The sequence below is a fragment of the Sphaeramia orbicularis genome, chromosome 4 (genome assembly GCF_902148855.1).
Source record: "Sphaeramia orbicularis chromosome 4, fSphaOr1.1, whole genome shotgun sequence".
In the NCBI taxonomy this organism is placed as follows: Eukaryota; Metazoa; Chordata; class Actinopteri; order Kurtiformes; family Apogonidae; genus Sphaeramia; species Sphaeramia orbicularis.
In genome coordinates, this window is record NC_043960.1 from 56,563,358 (window position 1) to 56,570,858 (window position 7,501).

A 7,501-nucleotide genomic window follows, 5' to 3' on the forward strand; every position below is an offset into this window, starting at 1 on the left:
AAACCAGTCCAGTTGAACCCAGAACTACCAAGACAAACTGTATGCAGTTGTCGGAAGTTCAAAGAAGGATTTTCCTTAACTGACTTAATTCTATTATTTATATATATTAACAAATTCAGTCATAAATACCTGCAATACATAAACAGACAGAAGGAAATGTTGAACAGTGTTGTGTTGTGTAAAGAGATGGGAACTGATCAGAAGTTAATGATTCCGATTCCATCATCAATTTTGCTTATTGTTCCGATTCTCTTATCGATTCTCATTGGGTTTGTTTGCATTAACAGTCTTTTATATTTCCATCTGCACAGAAAATATAACATATACAGTATGCACAAATAATAATAACAGATGACACCGAGGAGGCAGGGTCACACCATACGCCCATACAAAGTGAAAGTGAAACTTCAGACACTTTACTAATTCCTCTGTCTCCTGCTGTTGTGCACCTCATTTTCCTCTTCTCGACCAGCAGAAACTTTTATTTCAGGGGGCAGGGCGGTTGTTGCCCCCCCCCACCCCAGAACAGGGCCCGGATGACACCTTGGTGTTTGGTCTGCCATTAGATTCACAAGCGTCGCTAAGTATCAAACATGTGACATTCCTGTAAATGCATTGCATGCTGTGGACAAATGTTTGAACATATTGGATCAATTTCCCCCCTTTGAACAAACAGAAGCTTTGACAGTGTTATGGTGGACCTGGTGTCGTCTTTACACCTGAAGTATTGCCATACTTTGGATTGTTTCTGCCGTGACGCCATGTTGGCTACATTCTAAACCAAAACAACATATTGTACTTGTGATGTCATCACGTATATGAAACAAAGGTGGAATCAATGAGCAGAATCGTTAAGTAGACAAACGATTCCAAGGAACTGAGCTACAGGGAACCAGTTCTTAAAAAGAACTGACTCTCGATCAAGTTTATAGTAGTTTTGGATTTTTCATTATAGTTTAGTTTTATTTAGTTTTGACTTTTTTCTCTAATTCAGTTAGTTTTAATTCGTTTTTAGAGTAGGTTTGCTAGTTTTTATTAGTTTTTGTTTTTTTCTAAATGCTTAGTTTTAGTATTAATTTTAGTTTTGTCGTATCTTTTATCTTCTTCGCCGTCGTATTCACATAAATCCAATACAGGACTCTGTTTTCTCCCAACTTTAGTCTCCATGTTAACAGTAGAGTGGGGATGAGAAGACGACTCTAAACGACAAGTGAGAAGAAGTGACGGACCATTAAGTACCATATGGTGCTGCTAGCTAAAATTGCTAGAGCAAAATAAATTGCTTTCGTATCAATCTGACACTGACAAAGACGAAAATGAGGGGAATTTTATCCATAATTTTTATACGTTTTAGTTAGTTTTGTAAGCACACAAAACAGTTTCAGTTAGTTATCTTTTTTTTTCTTTTAATTATAGTTTTTATTTATTTCAGTTAACGAAAATGTTTCTTCAATCCTAGTTTTCGTCATTTTGTTAGTTTTCATTAACAATAATAACCTCGCTCTCGATTCCCGTCCCTAGTTGTGCATTCATATTTTAATTGATCATTGATCAGGGATCATGATTCTACATAAAAATAGCACCCAACAAAGATTTGGGCCCAATCCCAATTCACCCCTTGGCCCCTCCCCCTTGGAGCCCATGGAACAGAGATGGTTCCAGCTGCTGATGACATGGGGAATTCTGTCGCAAACAAAGTCATAACATCTGTTTATAGTGACATTGATGACTGATGATGATGGAACAGGTCTGGAAGGGTTGGACCATTTCAGCCCCTACACCTTACAACCCCATTTCAAGGAGTAGTGCCAAGTGCAAGGTCCAAAGTGGGAGGGGTATGAGGGAGGGCCATGGGGTAGGGGTAAGGGGGAGGGCCAAGGGGTACGGGTAAGGGGGAGGGCCGTGGGGTACGGGTGAGGAGGAGGGCCGAGGGGTAGGGGTATGGGGGAGGGCCGTGGGGTAAGGGTAAGGGGGAGGGCCGAGGGGTAGGGGTATGGGGGAGGGCCATGGGGTATGGGGGAGGGGGAGGGCCGAGGGGTAGGGGTAAGGGGGAGGTCCAAGGGGTAGGGGTATGGGGGAGGGCAGTGGGGTAGGGGTAAGGGGGAGGGCCATGGGGTAGGGGTAAGGGGGAGGACCGAGGGGTAAGGGTATTGGGGAGGTCCAAGGAGTAGGGGTATGGGGGAGGGCCATGGGGTACAAGTAAGGGGGAGGGCTGTGGGGTAGGGGTATGGGGGAGGCCCATGGGGTACAAGTAAGGGGGAGGGCCGATGGGTAGGGGTAAGGAAGAGGGCTGAGGAGTAGGGGTAAGGGGGAGGGCTGTGGGGTAGGGGTATGGGGGAGGCCCATGGGGTACAAGTAAGGGGGAGGGCCGATGGGTAGGGGTAAGGAAGAGGGCTGAGGAGTAGGGGTAAGGGGGAGGGCTGTGGGGTAGGGGTATGGGGGAGGCCCATGGGGTACAAGTAAGGGGGAGGGCCGATGGGTAGGGGTAAGGAAGAGGGCTGAGGAGTAGGGGTAACGGGGAGGGCCGAAGGGTATGGGGGAGGGCCATGGAGTAGGGGTAAGGGGGAGGGCCATGGGGTACGGGTAAGGGGGAGGGCTGAGGGGTAGGGCCATGGGGGAGGGGTAAGGGAGAGGTCCTAGGGGTAAGGGGGAGGGCTGAGGGGTAAGGGTATGGGGGAGGGCCATGGGGTACGGGTAAGGGGGAGGGCCGAGGGATACGGCCATGGGGGAGGGGTAAGGGTGAGGGCCGTGGGGTAGGGCCATGGGGTAGGGGTAAGGGTGAGGGCCATGGGGTAGGGCCATGGGGTACGGGTTTGGGGGAGGTCCATGGGGTGAATTGGGATTGGGCCGGTGTCTTTACAGGGACACATAATGACTCAACACTTTATGACAAAAGTCATAAGAGAATTCACTTTGTCAGATAAATGAAAGTCCAAATGACAAACAAACTTTGTGGTTTGTTCTTTAAAGTGTCCTCATGTAACACAAATGCATATTTAAAGCCAAGCGTCATGACATGTGACAGTACTTGTAGGAAAAGTCTGGAGGGGCCACAGATGCCAGACAGGAATGAGTGGCTGAAGAAAAGCATCAAATAAAAGGGACTGACCACCCCAGGTTTACTGTGAAGGAAGGGCATGTGTTTGGGCTGAGGGGGAATCCCACAGCCGGCTCCAGAGCCAGATATGGGAGTGTGGGAATAAAACGGAGCGCTGGCAGGCTAACAAGGCCTAACACAGGAGGGGGAGGCCCAAACCAATATGGCACAGAGAGCACTTATTCAAGCGTCAGACAGAGCCAGGGCCGTGTCTGCTGCTGCTGAGTGTGGATGAGGCCCACTGAAACCCTTGGCCACTTCTGCTTCCTGCTGCTTCAGTTAAATTGCATCCATGTTTGGACTCGGTACGGCCTAACACACATACACACACATCAGCCTTCCACCAGTCTTCCTCTCTCAGGGATGTTTGTATCTTATTTCTGTGGGGTATTTGGCACGGTTCGAGCGTTGATGTGGAGAAGGGAGATTTGAAAGTATTGTGGTAGTGCTGTTGGCGCCTGGCACACACTCAGGATAACTGTGAGTGTTTCAGTTTGTGAGTGACTGGGTGAAAGCGTCGGGATGTGAAAGGACAGATATAGAGCAGACACGGCTGAACAAACCTCAATCATGAGCAAAACTGAATTCGACTCAATACAAATATATTTGATTTACAGAATGGTTCTCCTCAAGGCGTTTCACAAAGTAAGGGCAAGACCTAAACTGACTTTTTCCACCTTAAAGGCAGACAGAGAGGCAGCTGTATTTCAGTTCATAAATGCTTGTTTTACTGGTGATGAACCCTTAGAACACAGGTGTCAAACATGTGGCCCAGGGGCCAAATCAGGCCCTCCAAAGCAAGGTTATAATAGTTTTGGACTTTAATTATAGTTTAGTTTTAATTAGTTTTGACTTTTTTCTCTAATTCAGTTAGTTTTAATTAGTTTTTAGAGCAGGTTTGCTAGTTTTTATTAGTTATCGTTTTTTTTCTGAATGCTTAGTTTTAGTTTAGTTTAGTTTTAGTATTAGTTTTAGTTATTTCATATTTTTTATCTTCCTCACCATCCTATTCAAAGAAATTAGTGAGGTGCGAATCAGCGGGTTACTCTGGACACTTTATTTGGGGGTCGGGTTAGGGTGGCTCATGGACTGAGCAGAGACACAAACACATGTACAGTAGGATGCATACATTCCCTATAGCAGGTTGGGGGGGGGGGGGTGCGATCCATACACAACGTCACTTATGTGAAAACAGTGCGAAGATGTGCAAAGCGTGAGAGGAGATGCACAAAGCAGCCAGCAGTAAACCAGATAGAAACATATATAAACCAGCTAACCATCAGTTAAACCAGATAGAAACATATATAAACCAGCTAACCAGAAGTTAAACCAGATAGAAACATATATAAACCAGCTAACCAGCAGTTAAACCAGATAGAAACATATATAAACCAGCTAACCAGAAGTTAAACCAGATAGAAACATATATAAACCAGCTAACCAGCAGTTAAACCAGATAGAAACATATATAAACCAGCTAACCAGCAGTAAACCGCATACAAACATGTATAAACCAGCTAACCAGTAGTTAAACCAGATAGAAACATATATAAACCAGCTAACCAGCAGTAAACCGCATACAAACATGTATAAACCAGCTAACCAGCAGTTAAACCAGATAGAAACATATATAAACCAGCTAACCAGCAGTTAAACCAGATAGAAACATATATAAACCAGCTAACCAGCAGTTAAACCAGATAGAAACATATATAAACCACTTATAAACATATATAACCCAGTTCCTCATCAGTAAACCACACCTTAGCAGATCTCTCATCTCTTAATCACCTACAGTTCCATTATTAGCCAACTTTGCTTCAGTTCAGTTCAGCTAGCTGTAGCTAATAACATCAAATGTTTTTTAACATTCTAACAGGTTCCATACCTCTGTAGTTGGATTAGTTTTCATCCTCCTCTTTTCTCCTCTTCTAAACTGTGCAGTTCAGGGCTTGGAAGGCCTTTTCATGGTGATAAACTCCTCAGTTTTTACCTGGATGCTAGTTCTGTCTGATGCTGTCATTCAGCTCCGCTCTGTCTCTGTCACTCACACACACAGTGAGAACAAAAAAAAAAAAACCCGACCCCACTCATCACTAAAGTAAATCCCAGACAGGACTGTGCTGCTGTGTCCCAGCTTTAGTCTGTGTGTTCCAGGTAGAGTGGGGACCAGAAGACGACTGGAAACCACCAGTGACCAGACATGACAGACTGTCAAGTGTGTACGGTGCTGCTAGCTAACACTGCTGGAGCGAAATAAATCTATTGAATATCAATCCGACATTGACAAAGACGAAAACGAAGGGAATTTTATCCATAACTTTTACACGTTTTAGTTAGTTTTGTAAGCTCACAATACAGTTTTAGTTAGTTATCTTTTTTTTCTTCTTTTAATTAGAGTTTATATTTATTTCAGTTAACGAAAATGTTTTTACAATTTTAGTTTTCATCATTTCGTTCGTTTTCGTTAACGATAATAACCTTGCTCCAAAGGCTCCAGTCCGCCCCCTGGGATGAATCTGTAAAATGCAAAAATTACACTGAAGATATTAATCATTTTAGTTCAGGTTCCACATACAGACCAATTTAATCTGCAGTGGGTCAGATCAGTCAAATACTATCATAATAACTCATCCTCCTGAGACCCAGCACTGCATTTTTGTCCTCTGTAGTGGACTAAGAGTTTCACAGCTTTACTTTAACCCTTTCATGCATACTGGTCACTACAGTGGACAGTTATTTTACATCTGCTCTCTTGTATATTCATGGGTTTTGCTGTTTTAGTTCCATATCAGCTGACACAGTGGACACTCATGCACCATCCCATCCACTGTAATTCATACCATTAATGTGTGTGACGGACTGCAGTGGGACGAATAAGAGCGAATGGTTGGATGTGAATGAATATTTTAGATAGATGGAGTCATAGAAATGCATTTTTTACTGTTTTTCAATGTTTTAGTTTTTATTAATGTTTGTTTTTAGCTTACCAGCCGACAGGCCGTAAGCTATTGTCGTCATGTGTCGTCTGTCGTCCGTTACAAAAATTTCAGTCGTCTTCTTCTCCAAAACTACAATATCGATTGATTTCAAACTTGGTATACAGCTTCTTTATGATGATGTCAACAAAAGTTAGTGAAATTATTTGGATCTGGATCTGATTCTGGATTTGGTGCGACTTTGATAAATGTCCCCATTATAAGAGATAGGAAGTGGATGGATGCAATAACTCAGTAAATATAAATGATATCAAGTGTAAATTTCTACAGTCCAGACCTGATGGGGAGATGACCAAAACATAATGTCCACATGCTGATCAGGATCTTCTTCTGGATCCGGGAACTTACGGAAAATTTAACATGGGCTCTTATGGGGAAAAAATTTCAATCGTCTTCTTCTCTGAAACTCCAGTTCTGATTGACTTCAAACTTGGTATACAGCTTCTGTATGATGATGTCAACACAAGGTATTGAAATTATTTCAATCCGGATCTGATTCTGGATTTGGTGCCACTTTGAAAAATGCCCCCATTATAAGAGATAGGAAGTGGATTGATCCAATAAATCAGTATCAATGATATCAAGTTGGAATTTGAATTTTTTACAGGTCTGATTGGAATATGACCAAAACATGGGCTATTTCTGTAAAAGAATAAATACATAGAACTGGGTGAGAATAAATGCCATCTGGATACATTTCCCAAAGCTTTTAATTTGGCCGGTAAGATACAGGGCCTTTGTAAAATGGCAAAAATGTTGACTTACTGGGTTTCAGGAGGACAAATACTCACAACTCCACATTTTTCTCTTTGTAAATAAAAACATTTTCAAACCATTTTACTGTATTTACACTAAAACAAACTACCATTTCACAAAAATGTAAATAACCTGAACGAATGTGAACATTTTGAAATGTCTGAAGTGCAAGTTTACCAATATTCTGTCTGTTATTAAATGTTTTGTGTATTTGTAGATCCACTGTGATCTGTACATTTATATATGTAAATGATGTCAAGAAATTTCAGTTAGTTCATGTTATTCACATCGTTTTAAAGGATAGTTGGTAGATATAAACATTTTTATTGCTTAATTTTACTTTTTTCTCTCTAAAACATAGAGGAAATTTTGGAGTTGACATTTATTAGGCCTGTAACGGTACACAAAATTTTTGGTTCGGTACCTTTTCAGTTTTGAAAGCCACGGTTTGTTTCTTTATTCAGTTTGGTACAGGAAGAAAGAAAACCCCTCAAAATGTCTTTAATACATTTATGAATTTTTGAAAAAATTTCCCCCAATTTTTTGAAAAGTTTGAATATAGAAAAACAGGAATATAATTCTGCTGTTATAAATCAAATAGAAAATAAAACAAATTATTAATATTACTAAATGTATTTTAAACATTAGT